The sequence below is a fragment of the Dermacentor andersoni genome, chromosome 4, assembly GCF_023375885.2.
Source record: "Dermacentor andersoni chromosome 4, qqDerAnde1_hic_scaffold, whole genome shotgun sequence".
NCBI classification, from domain to species: Eukaryota; Metazoa; Arthropoda; class Arachnida; order Ixodida; family Ixodidae; genus Dermacentor; species Dermacentor andersoni.
Window position 1 is genome coordinate 101,537,357 of NC_092817.1, and position 13,891 is coordinate 101,551,247.

The following is a 13,891-nucleotide window of genomic DNA, read 5'->3' on the forward strand; positions in this document are numbered from 1 at the left end:
GCGCCATCCAATTGAGCAACAACTCGCCGGCACGACACGCCGGTTCAACGGACATGTACAAAGCACACACGCACAAAAGAAAGGAAGAAAGCACAACTGTAATACACGAAGCTCTCAGCGTCTGCCGACGCGTCTGCCAACGTTCTTTTTGCCCACCGAACACACGCGTGCACCCGAAGATCACGTGACCGTCTCGTCATGACGTAACTCTGGAGAAGAATATTCGAAGTTTTGTAAATAATCACTGAACCTTCGTTTTTTTTTTCTATTTTAGTGTGCTCTTTATGAAGTTCGTGCTACGTGTCCCCAGTGTCCTCGGTGTCGTAAACGGGACACGTTATTTCTGTTCGGCTAAATATTTGTCAGGCTATCGGTGACGTTTAGGCGAAGATCAAAGTGCGTGGATTGGTTACGAATTTTGCAATTACGCAAGCACGCCGGGGCATTACAAGTGTTTTACGAACAGTGAAAAATTTCTCCCATTGCCCTATGAGTACTAAACATACGACCACGATCAAATTTGGTCAAAATGGGGCAAACGGTATGTACAGCTAGTAGGCATGCGAAGCCAAATATCTGTTAAATAATTGATCCTTGCACAACATTCTTGTTAGTGCGGCAAGTTTTTCTCATCTGTAATAGCTACAAGGCACACAGACAACACTAAAGCTTGCTGAAAGTGCCGAAATACGGATGACTGGCTATCAATGCACCACAAGAAAGGAAGAAACGTTGCCCGATTTTTCCTTCGGCCTTTTCATGTGTAGGAATGAATAAACTAGTAAAGAGAGGCCGGACCGATGATAGTTTGCTTGCACAATATTATTTTCCGTCCGCTTGAGCTCTCCAACTCGGCCCTGACAAAGAGAGAAAGCTGGCAATTAGTTCCCGCGCGCTCGCCCGCGCCAAGATGCAAACGTAGTTGCCGCTCATGCTTCAGCTGCACATTTGTGTCTTCTGCGAGCATTAACTCAGCTAGTGAGGCTCAGACATGTCGCTCACGTCTTAAACAGCAAACGCATCCTAAACCTTGCTAAGCTTGCGTGACGCCATAGGCCCCTGTGCAAGTTCTCTCTTCGGTCAAATGAGCAGAGGCACAGTACAGAAGATTTCCAAACTAACTATAGAGTTGAATAATTAGTTAGAAGGACTGGCGAAACTGAATGGCACTCATTAACGTTTGTATATATGCTATAACGTATTTCTTCCTCTCCACGGGTACAATACAAGCGTAAGAAGTACTTAGTGGGAGCTGAAGTGGTAATTTTCAATAATTTGCTTTTATTATCTGTTGCAGACAGTAAGTACTGCGAAAAAGTTAGCTCGAGCGTATTTTTCGAGCTAATAGTTTGTTGCCCCGAAGGAAGAGCAAAGAATTCCGACAATCATGCCGGCTTATGTATGACAAACCGTTCATTAATTTTAACGATGCGCCAATATATAGCCACTTTTATTGCGTTTAGCGGCGTTGTCACTTCATGAGGAGCACTCGATCAGTTTCAAGACTTAAGCTACTCGGCAGAGAGAAAGAGCTTGTGTCGACGTGAGCCAGCTCGCTCGAGTTAGCAATATTTTACATGACGTTTCAAGGCTTCTAACGTCTGAAAAGTTTCGCGTCGTCAGGGACTGCTAAATATTCCAGCAGAGCCCATCTCACGATGACTGTGGTCGTTATTGCGATTAGCATTCAAGCATGTAGAAACGCCCGCATCGTTGAAGTCATCTTTATTTACAATGTGTAGTGGTCACTCCGAGATTTGCTTTGCTTCGGCTACATGCGACATACACTGCATCCGGGATCAGCCCACTTTGCTATGCCACTGGCTCTCCAGGTTTGGCTACGACCATGACGGCATGACGATGACTATCACGACGATGGTATGACAAAGAAGGAATAACGTTAGCGGAACGACGAAGGCGATGTGACGAATATGAGACGGCGATTCCCAAATGACGACGATGATGTAATAAGGACACCGTGACGACGGTAAAATGACAACTGGATGACGAAGCTGGGAACGATGACGACGTAACGGCCTCAACCGCATTGCAACGATGGTATGACAGCGAATGCGTGGCGACAACTGTATGACGACAACGCAAGGAAGGCAGTGTCATGACAGCGGCGGCGGAATTGCGACTGACTGACGAAAGCACGACGGTCTGCAGTAGTTAGTGCGAACTGTCAAAAACCATAGCCGTAAAGATGAATGAGAAGAATAAAGTTGCATGCACAGTGACAAAATTCGTGTGCAGCAAGCAAAGCAACACTTGGATGATAACGACAGCGGCAAGTACGCCGACGTAGATTCCAGAGCAGTAAGCGGTGCTCTCGTACATTCTAGTTCGTACTAACTTATTCGCTTAACGTAAACATACAGTCTCATTACACAGGCCGGCATCACTATTGATATGGCCACAAGGGCTAACGAAATGTGCGATACAGCAAGCGTTCCTTGACGGACGCGATAACATGACAATATTACGAATTTCGTCAGAGCAAAAAGTAAGACAATGCACGTATGGCAATATATTCCTCGAGTCTCACCAGTTTCTATGCATTCGTCCACAAAGAAGAGGCGAAATGCAATAGCGTACCACTCAGTACTTCATTTTCTCGAAAGCCTTTCTAGAAAGCATGGTGAGATAAACATATGTGGAGCAACTACATGCATTTGTGGCATATTTTGAGGGCAGATACTTGAAACTGTGCGAAGTAGTGTCAGCATTCCAGCTAATTGGATGCGTTCTCAGCTAAAACTGCCTTCAATTTCAGCATTGCCCTAGAGTAATGTCACAAAAATTATTTCGTGAAATTTGTTTGAGTAAATAGCTAATCAGTGATCGCGTGGCGGGTTGCCACGTCTAAAGGGCGCGAATGTTGTAACGGATAATAAGTTAAACTCTTATTCGTCATATAACTCGCGCGGCTGAGTTGGAGGTCACGCGTTCCATACCCGCGATGGCAGCTGTATTCCGATCTGGGCGGAGGGCATGAAACACTCGTGTAACGTGCGTTAGGTTTCCGTTAAAGAATTCCAGGCAGTAAAAGTTAATACGGAGTCCCGCACTAAGTCATGTATCATCATTAGATCGAGGTCTCGGTACGTAAAGACAAAGAATTAAATTTTTTTTTATTACTCATGCATTCAGGGGCTTCTGCAGAGACACCTGGTTCATTGTGTATCTTTTGTGTATCCTCGTTGTGATACACCACGCCGTACACTATTGTTGGCATCACAAACACTCCTAGTAACATTTTGCCAAGGCGGTGTTCTAAAATAATTATGGTCGCATGTCACAAACTTGAAACGCCTTTAGGGTTCTAATGTGGCATTCCCCTTCATTGCCCAGGCTTGCCTGTTTGCTTCTAAGGGCACCACTCGCTTGAATTCATTTTGGCTGGCTTAGCCATAAATCTTTCTGACAATCTCGAAAACTTTGTGCACATAATATATTAACGAATTTTGTGGTATACTAATTAATACGATTTGTGTGAAGTTTGTTCGCGCAAGGCCTAGAGACATTTATTCTAGTGCACTGAGAAGAAAACCAACATACCTCTTGGGTGCATGTTTTCTTTTTATTGCGATCGCAATCATAGGGACACTCCAGAGAAATTCCCGCCGTCCTCGCCACCACTGGCGTCGGCGTGTGGTTTGATAAAATGTCCAAGGGCGATAAGAGCCTATCTCATCCTGTGCGTAATATGGTGTAAATTCTAGGGAAAGTGTGCGAGGGTTAAGGATGGCGGCTTATATGCGCCACCTTGCTGCTCGCGCAGTGTTGTGCTCGCAAGGGGGATGAAAGGGAGGAAGGTGGGAGCGCGCCTCCTCTTCTAGCCCGGCCGCTGCTGCATACGACGCGGTTCAGCGCGTCCCTGCGTGCCCTCTCTCGGAGGTAATCTGCGGCGGGTGCAAGCGCTAAGCTACCCGAGATGGTTGCTGGCTTTGGGCGCGCTACGTTCTCGTGTGTCTGGTGCTCGAAGTAACGTAATAAAGTTGTTTCTAAGACACATTAAAACACGAGGCAACGCGAAGCGTCCGCTCGCCGCTGCTGCTGTCCATCGCCTACGGGCACTATCACAACGCCAGCTTTGTGATAGTGGTCCGTGGTCATCGAGTGAGATCTATTCACGTTTGCCTATGTGCGCATGACATCGCGCTTGTTAACTGAATTAGTGAGCGAATGTTTACTGCAATTTATATGGCCAACAAATCTGCAACCCTTAATTCGTGAAACCCTAATTTCTTGCTATCGCTGTCAATGCTATCGCTATCAATGAGCAAACTAAAACTCAGGCAGGGTTCTCTACATGTCTCTCCCTAAATTATATATATATATATATATATATATATAAGGAAGAATACCGAGCAGAACTCGGGCAGCGGTGCGCGCTCGATGAGCGCGAGGAAGCAGAAGACGAGACAGAATAGAACAGCCAGCCCACCGTTCTTGGCCAATCCCCCAGTGTGGCTATGAGCCATAATATGCGGCCATCATCATCAGCCAGATTGTTGTCCGGGCGTTGTCTCTGTTTCTCCTTCACAATGGCGCAGACACGAAACGGCGAGGCATCAGCCCTTATTCCGCCTCCGTCCACGACCCTTCGAAGCGGACGAGTCATTTCGGTCTCACGGTCACTACCGCCCAGGCACGGCATCCAAGCCTCCACGACGACTGCGCGGCAGGACTGCAACGCCGAACTTGCCCGGACCTTGTCCATGTTGACAAACAGTTGAACAACATGGTAAGCAGCCCCACTTCCGCCATTGGGTGCGCCGCACTTACTCCACTCTTTGAGAATGGAATTCCGGAGTTTCATGGGTGTAAGGACGATCGTACCACTTGGGTCTGCACCGTCGACTCTGCTGCCATTATAACACTCTTGGCCAGAGTTCATAAAGAAATCCATCGCAGAAGGGCGTCTCCGAGGAGCTGCTGAGGCTTGGCGTCGCTTCCATGGCAGCAAATATTCGTTATGGCCAGCTTGGAACGCGGCTTTGACTTCCGTATTTGCAGCTCTTCCGAGTGCTTATGACGCTCGGTTCATGGACATGCGATCACGCCGGCAGGGGTGACGCCGATTTAGTCCCAGGAAAAAAAAGACTGCAATTTATGATTTCGCGTGGACTATCGGGAGCTCAATAAGCTCACCATACCCGATTCATACCCTGCGCCACGTATACTGACGATACCACTCACTAGAAAATTCAAGATTATTTTCGTCTTTAGATTTAAAAACGAGGTATCGGCAAATCAACGTGGCTGAAGAGGATAAGTGCAAGGTGGCCTTACGTACACCTTCTGGCGTATACGAGTTCAACCGAAGGCCTTTCGGACTGTACACAGCCCCAAGTACGTTCCAGCATGCCATGAACACAGTACTCGGTCCGCAGAAAGATCGCGCCTGCGTTGTGTACCTCGACGACATCCTGGTTATGGGTGCAATAGAAGAGCATATGTAAAACCTCAACAAAGTTACACGACGCCGGATTTCAAATGAACCGCGAAGTCTGCCAGTTTGGATTGACTGCTATATAGTACCTCGGTTACACCATATCTCAGGACGCGTCCAGCCCATTCCTGAAAGAATTACAGCCGTAGCGAACTATCCCGTGCCTACATGTATTAAACAGCTGCAGGTATTCCTGGTAATTTCATCGCATTTGCCCAAGTTTGTCCCCAACTTTGCGTCTACTACTGCTCCACTCACGGATCTACTTAAGAAAGGAGATCAATTTCAATGGGGACCTTCGGAGGGTGCCACCTTCCGGACCCTAAAACACCAGCTAACACAGGGTGCTGTTCTATGCAACTTGCATGAAGACTGAAATACAGAAGTGCACACTGATGCAAGTCAGGCTGGTGTTTGGGAAGTACTGAACGAGCGCGACCCTGACGGACGCGAGCACGTCGTCGCCTACGCCAGCCGTAAACTCTCGGACGCAGAGCGCCATTACCAGTCCAACAAACTGGAGTGCCTGGCCGTCGTTTGGAGTGTACACCAGAAGTTTCGTCACTACTTTTCACTACTCTGCTTATGCATGGAAACAATACCTCAAGCACAAGTTTGCACGGTGGTATCGTTCGGCTGCAAGATTACACTTACGAAACACGACACCGTCCAGGAGCCCGAAATCACGTTGCGGACGCACTATCGCAAAACCCTATTGAGGAAGGCTCCCCCAAAAACCGAGAAGGTTGGATCATTTTATCTCAACAGGACGTTTCAAAGGCCCAAAGTGTCCCCAGAGACTTGGTGCCGGTTATGAATTCCCTAACAAATACGGGGCGCAATTCAGAGTCCATTTTGCGCGAAGTTACGTTGTGTGATCGTCATTGGGTGAATAAGGAAGACGAACGTGACCCTCTGGCCATTCCTAGCTCCTTCCGCTCAAGCATTTTGCGTTCCATCTAGATACACCCGAAGGAGGCTACGTGGGATGTCGAGCCACCTTGCACCGCAAGGCACAGGAGCGCTTTTGGTGGCCGAGAATGGACAGAAATTTGCATTCGTATGTCGCAGGCTGTGATGTGTGCCAACAACACAAACGGTGTCTAGGGTGTCCACCTGGGTACTTTATCCCTATAACGCCCCCTGAGACAATTTTCCACACTGTGAGAATAGATCACATCGGGCCTTTCCCAAGAAAGGCAGCGAGTAACCGATATATTATACTCGCTGTAGACCATTTGTCAAAGTTCATAGAGGTCGCTGCCATGCTTTCGCTTGCCGCCAGCTGCGTCATAAAGTTCCTACGGGGCTGCTTCCAATGGAGACACAGCCTTCGTACGAAACTCATCTCCGACTTGTAAACCACGTTCCGCAGCCGCGAACTCCGCACTTATCTACAACTAGCTGGAGTTGAGCATCACTCCGCGTCAGCGTACCACCCACAAGCGAACGGTCTGACAGAGAGGTCAACCAGACTATCCAAACTCGACTCGCACGGTACTGTAGAAACAAGCCAGGTGAGTGCGATTGAGAAGAGCACCTTCAAGCGGTTGCAATAGCAGTTAATACGGCATTACAGAGCTCCAGAGGCACCTCCCCTCACAAAATTGCGCACGGCCAACTTCCAACGTTGGAAACTTCACTCAACTTTGACACGCCTGTAAAAGTGGGACGTTCTATTTCACGTCAGACGCTTTGCCGCAGCCTCCGAACAGAGGCGCGCAAGAGAATCGTGCATGTCCAACAAGCGCATAACTGTACTACGACCGCCGTCGCCAGCTGGCACCGGAATACTACATCGGCAGCGAGGTGTGGGCGCAATGAGGTGCACCGTCATCTTCGAAGAAATTAGGGGTAAAGTTCGGAGGGCCCTTTATTATTACCGCACGCGTGAGTGAGAACACTTGGCGTGTGGTGTCCTCGGCATCTGACTCACGCACAGACAAGAGAAAGCGAAACAACTTTCCCGTGCATGTGTCGTGCATGAAAAACTGCGTCCGTCGGCAAACCTATAAAGTGCTGTGATATGTTCTTCTTTCAGTGGCACACCAGTCTCAGCTTGACCGAGTATAAAGACAGAGCGGAGCTCGCGTTGGGGTGCTCGCTCGGCGAACGCGAGGAAGCAGAAGACGAGGCATAACAGAACAACCGGCCTGGTGAACGGGTGTTGTCTCTATTTCTCCTCTACAATATTTCTTTCGGGGGAAACTGCGACCTTTATTTTTATTGTCGTTAGTTCGCGTTGCGACATCCTGAGCGCAGTAAGTGCGCATTTTGGTGACTCGTATTGTGCTGGTATTTTTACAGAAGCAGCTCGTCAATAATGCGCGTCTTGCGAAATGACCCCCTCGTTTGCTGCGCTTGATGATGTCAACGGGAAAGTGATACAACGGGGAAATTGCAACAGGGCGGCTTTTGTTCCCACTGCGTTGTCATCATGAACATAGGCCATAAAAGGGAATTGCACAAGTGCAGCCTGCACACCGCTGGGTAAAATAAGGCACCGCAGGATTACTGCCACGATCACTTCGTTTGGAAAATTGTGCTATAGTTGATCGTTCTTTTTCTTTTCCAGTCTCTACATTCAGGATAAGAAACTCAAGAGAAGGGCCTTCGATTGAAGACAGGGCGGAGCCAACATAATTATTTGATTTTATTCTTCTTTTTGTACATGGCATCGACCAACGTGCCTCATTCGTTCGTATACAAGAGCATAACAATGAACTTGTTTGTTTCTTACAATAATTACTGCGAAACGAAACTCTTTCCGCAGGATGTTTGCTCAGATAAGACTTGCGCTTTTTTGTATGTTTCAAAGACGCACGTTCTTTAGGCTCGCGCACATCCCCGCTTTGTCACAATACTTCCATCAAAACCACTGACATAATGGTTCCGCGATACGATCAGATGAATTCGAAAACAAATATCTCGTCTGTTGACCTGCAGTGGAGTTCTACAGAGACCTTTGCGATGAAATGTCCGTGGGCGCCACCGTATATAGGGCCCTTGGAGTGATTGAGGGCCCATTTGAGCAGGTTCTGGAAAGCAATAGGCATATCTTCAACATATTCGCTTAGACCCGTGTGCAGCAGACCTGAGAGGATGAGTTTTCGCGCCCCGAAAGAAAAGTTTAGAAGGGGAGTTTCGAGCTGTGTTTTGTCCATGCCGCGTGTACCTATAATAAGCAGAGCAGGTGGGCAAGGCACAGGGCTGCTACGGGAGACGCCCGGTAGCTGTGTAAGCTATACGGGGCGTCCCTCACATGTGAGACAACGTTTATAAGACGGCCGTGTTTGCCAGCAAGATAGCTGTTTTGTCGGCGCTTGTTTATTTATGCTATGGAAACGCAAAGCAAATAAACTGAGAGAGCGAGAGGGGGGGGGGGGGGGCAATATGAAGAGGCAAAAAAAAAGGCAAGAAGGTTTACTATGGCCTTGCCCGGTTGGCCACCCTGCACTTAGGGAAGTGGAAAGGAGGAAATGTAGATAATAAGAAAGAAAGATAAGACAAGTGCTAAAGAGTGACGTGCATAAAAAATATCAGCTGAACAGTCAACTCGAATGAATCCTGGAGCTGCAACCATTAATGTGAAACGAATACCAGGCACATATAGTGCACTGGTTAGAAATTGGAGTGCAAAATACCAGACCCTTTGTCGAGGTGAGATTTACCCCCTCTCTTCTTTTCCGACGCGAAAATTTGTAAGACGCTTAAGCTTCGCTTTTCAGAGTGGAACGCGATAGCATTCAAAGATCCCTAAGTGCATCCCACGCTTCCTGGCAGATGCAGCTTATGTAATTGTAATGGTTACCTGGACACGCTGGCGGCTAACCTTATGCACGAAGGCGAGCTTTGTGGTTCTATATATATATATATATTTTTTTTTTGATGGTGTGCAAGAAACTGAGAGGGCTACGCAGCTCCTACAAACCCAGACCTCAAACTGCAGCTGGAAAACGCCATCGTGTCAAAACGGGTTTGCGTTTAAGTTTCCGCGTGAAAGAATCATGTTTTCTCGTAGATTCAGATTAAAATCTTACCCTATCTTGTCTGTAAGGTGTGTGTAATTCATACTTTACAATTTTTCTGGTGCATTTAACTTTAAGAAACAACAGAGCTAGTGATTGCTTAAGCCCTGTAACCATAAGAATGAAGCATGACTGTTATCTTTAGGAGTCTTCGCCAGTCCCCAGTGGCACACTTCCTATCGCTTGCGTATTGTCTGAAAGCGCATTACTCCTGTAGTCCTTTCCCTTTTTTGTAGGACCTCATCAGCTTGGGCCGCATGGCTAAAAGACGCGCCTGGTTCCTTCACACAAATGATAGGGGCCAGGCTGTTTCAGTGGAGATGTTGCAACACTCGGGCTTCGTTCGCACTGCGTCATCGTCATGAGCATACATCACGCAAAGTCAATTGCGTGGTTGCGCCGGACATAACGCAGATATAGAAACATGTCGCTGAACAAATGTATTAAATATAGTGGTTGCGGAACAGGGTCTTTTTGTTTGACCTTTACCTTCTCCTGTTCTTGAGCTCAATAATGAGGCTGAAAAGATAAATGTGTTTCTCAATCATACCCACTTGCCCATCGTATTCAGCCCGCATCGAACATCGTCCGTTATATATGTGTTGATTACTTCGTGCAAGCATAAAACAGCTTCCACTACACACAGTCTGTTTATAGAACAGTTGCTTCCATTACGTGCTGACTCACAGTTATATTCAATCTCGCTGCGTTTTGCGGTTGCTAGGTGTCATCCGCTGATTAGCAAGAGAAGTTTGAAAAAAAAAATGCCTCAATTATGACCATGCAATGAGAAGCGTTTCACCGAATAAAAACTATAATATGCCTAAAGAAAGGTAGACTGAACATTGTAAAAGTTACACTAAATGTGCAGCAATGATTCGCCAGTCTTCGCTTCGAGTACAACAAGAAAAAAGGACAGAAGGCGCTAACGGTGATAAACATTTCTGGTGATGCCCTCGGAGAATGTTAACTGGCATAGTTCAAAAGAATGGCTTAAGACAGTCACTAAAAATTCAGAAAAGCTCACGAAAACATGACTGTAACTTTCACCACACAAAATAAGGGCTTGTCGTTTGGTGACCGAGATTTCATAAACACATACGATTAGAAAAAAGCCACATCGGTTTTACCAACATAGAATATTTGAAGTGTGTTCAATTCCACGATGTATTTTAACATTGCTGTCTGTCATATCTCGAAACTGCGTTGCGGTCTTTCATTCTCAGTTGCAAGTCGTCTTCCACTCCATTTTTTATTCTTTCTGAACTGCTTAATACTGTTCTTTCTGTCCAAATCTATATGTGCTTCAGCCTAATATAAACTTTGGGCTGTACCCGACTGCTTCTGACATAGTATTGTTCGTTCATTCTGCTTTTCAGCGCCTCACCAATTTTTTTCGATGACGTAACGAAAAAAATGATTCGTGATTATTTTTGAAATGTCGTTTTTTGGACATCATAATTCGTCATTCCACCATATAACCCCATACATCATCATAACTATTGAACATACCAGGAAACCTGTGCAGGAATTCAAGAGCCCATTGAAAAAGGTTGTCGCGATTTCTCTATTGAAGATAGCGGCGGTGCGTTTAGTTTTTCCAATTTCCAAAAAAAAAAAGAAAATACAGGAACAGAGAGAGAGACACACAGGCTTTAAGAAAAAAAAAATCGTCGTTTAGAAATGCGCTGCCTTAGTCGGCACTTCCTCCAAGCGACGTTAACGCGGCGCAAAAATGGGACAGCCATTGCTCAAGTTTTGAAGCACCGCACGTGGAACGCGTAAACTCTGACTTGACTGCAGTACCTTAAAAAAAAAAATGAAAGGCCTCGTAAGTTTCATTTCTTTCATTTTATTACGATTATGAAAACGGTAGCTAATTTTACCATCGTCTCTAACTAACTGGACAGTTCGCAAAGAATATGTACAATTATTTCCACCGTGCACGTTTCCTTTGTTCCTTTCTTTTATGCGGGTATATTGTCACGTGGTGGTGACGTTAAGAACACAGTGGCAATACTGTGAAAGGCAAAACTAGATTTCATTGGGCGAACCTGTGCCCACAAAACAGGTTACACTTATAGCACAACGAAAGCGGCGAACACAGTCGGCGATCGTCGAAAATCTGATCAGCAGGTCAAGCGCGTCGGCTTTTATACAACAGTCGTCGAATGTTCCAGACTAATCGTTGGGACCCGCATGCCTTCCACAAAGTTCTACAACATTCGAGTCACGCGATGAAATCAGATAACACAAGGTTCGGCGACAACAGACAGCCGGGTAGAAGCATCGATAACTTTCCAGAAACGTCGGATACATGCAGGCGCGTCCCTCGCTGTGCGATTACAGTTGTTAAGCGGCGAAACGTGGTCGCCCGATAAAGATAAGCACACGTGTCAATATGTAATCGGATGTGTGGAAACTTTCTGGTCAGCTGGAATTATATAAACACCGAGGAAGAATACAAGATTTGTGCCGAAACTCACAAGATCACACAGTTCCAAGAATGTTTTATGGAAAAGTGCAGGGGCGATTGTGTTCTTCCCTCAGGTGTGAAAAGAGTGGCAAAATAGTCAGCTCATTTCATAACGAACGCAAGCAAAGCGCAATCCAAACGCCAAAAGGGGTCGCAACGAGCTTAACGGAGGGAGGTGGCTGGTGAAACTCTAGAGCACAGGTGTGTCTGTTAGCGTAATAGCTCTCTCTCTCTCTCTCTCTCTTCAGCTAAGTTGCACTGGAAGTTTCTTAGTAGCTCTAAATAGTTTTTCTTGCGGCGAGGAATAGGAGATACGAACCACGTGCGCAGCATACAAACGCCCTCTGAACAAGCACGTCGCGCTTCTAAACATTTCCCTGCTTTTATATTAAAGAAACACTACCAGAGCTGGCTTCCACAAACAGTGACACACTTCTGGGCATGGAAGAAATGCGGAAAGTGTACAAGAGACACTACAACGTTAAGGGTTGTAAACATTAGGAAATTTGGATCAGCTCAATGAACCGATACGCGACAAACTGGACACTTCTAGATGAACTAGAGAGCAGAAAGTAATACAATACGACAATGTTAAGTCCATCAAGTAAACACCATACCGCATATTTATGAAAATGGCTTATGGCAGCTACGACGACATCAGTATTAGTATTGACCCTCTTGAAAAGGGGATATGAAACATAATATAGCCCCATGAATACCAAAATTGAGCGATGTGTTTACTCATTAGAAGTGAAATTTGTAAAACGCCACATTAGGTTGGTTCTAAATGGGACGATTTTTGTGCAGTCAGGCCTGAGGAGTACTGCTTCCATTATAACGCTGTCTTTTTGCTGTCCTACTGCATTTTCGCGAGATGCTATCAAATATTTTTTAAAGCCAAGCTTTGTTTGCCTCTTCTGCCGACTTTCCGGGTGGTGCTGCCGTGGTCTCGCTCGCGCGCGCCGCTGGGTTTCTTGCAACATCACCAGATGGCGCTCGTCTCCCCGCATCCCGGCCGGCGCAGCCGCGGCAGTGTTTCAAAGTTTGTGCGTTTGGCACGTGCTGTGCTTGCGTTGTTAGGCGACAAAAATGCAGGTGCTGAGGTGTGGAGGTCGCGTGATCGTCTGTGATAGTGTAACCATTACAATCGTCCATAGCCTGAAGAGAGCGCTTGAAGATAGCGTCTCAACAGCGTGCTGACCACGTATACAGAAAGAGCACGTAAACACACGCCAGCAAAATGCCTCCAAAGCGCATAATGACCGTCGAGGATACCCAGGCCCGAAAGAAGCATCGCGCTAGAAGCAGCGTCTTCGCTACGCAGCGAAACGCGATGCAGACCGCGAATGTGTGTATGCAATGTATACGTACAATTATATAAGTAATCGAATTATACATATAGCCGTATAATAACATTGAAGTTTAACACGTCCTTCACGATGCGATGTGTCATGTGAGGCAACGATAATGCTCAACCCTCTCAGAGATTACGAGCAATGACGCGCAACACCTCAAGCAATAACGACTCCCTGTGTGTTCTGTGGACTACGTCGACAAGCAGCAGTAATGCGCGCAAGGTAACTTTTAACATCAACTCACCATTCTCGACTAAACGCTGAAGAAATCACATATTCGCCGCCAACATCACAGCTAAGTATCGCCAATCAAAGCAAGCAGCATACAAAGCTTCGCTTACATCGACTCCTACAGTGCGTGGGATCCGCATTTTTCTTCCGTTATGAAATTTCGTTACTGGGATATAAAGAGGACGAAACGCAAACACAAAAGGCACAGCAAGCAAGGCGGCCATCTTTTCAGCAAAAATATTATTTTTGCGCTCGCCGAGGTGCGTAGTGGCTATTGCGTTGCACTACCAAGCCCCATGGCGCTTGCTTGAATCACGGCCGCGGCGACAGCATATATGTGGGG